Here is a 750-nt window from a genome sequence, read left to right on the forward strand (position 1 = left end):
ATTAAATTAATCTCAATGTACATATACAAAACTCGTATTATATATGCTAACTTAATGTAATATTTAACATCTTAAAATAAGATTTGATATTCAACAAATCATGTTAAATTGAGTGTCAATAAATTGATTTTTTCATGGAAGGCTTATTTCTTGACTTGATAAAACTAATCTATTTGTTTTCTATTATATAAATTGCTCATTCTTGATCCTAAAGATTTTATTTGCACAAATCTACCTTAACATATATTTTTTAATATTAATTTTTTAGAACAGATATACATAAAATCTCTAATCAATAAAGTAAATGTTTTAAAATTTGTAGATTCTTGATTCTTATTTAATTTATAATTAATTTATATCAAAAGTATTTTTTCTGCTATTAATTTTCAAGTTAAAAATTAAATGATATTTGATATTATAAGAAATTAGTAAGAAATTACAATAAAAATAACATTAAAGAAAAATAGCATCAATCTCAATTTTACTCATTATTAACATATTGATTGGTGCAACAGATATTCTAGATATTTCAACTTGAAATTGAAAATCGAAATCTTTACCTTCTTAGCATTCGCTCAATTATTATAGCGAGATTTTGCTCTTATATTGGGAGTGATTCCAAGAAATCAAGGAATCGATCGCTTCCTTATCGTTCGCATCAAACAATTAACAGCCCGTATGCCGAAACTGCAACATGTGATTACTTACAATACGGGAAATCCAATTGTCGGTTGCAACACAAATGGCAAC

Source organism: Anoplolepis gracilipes, chromosome 3 (assembly GCF_047496725.1).
Source record: "Anoplolepis gracilipes chromosome 3, ASM4749672v1, whole genome shotgun sequence".
Taxonomy (NCBI): Eukaryota; Metazoa; Arthropoda; class Insecta; order Hymenoptera; family Formicidae; genus Anoplolepis; species Anoplolepis gracilipes.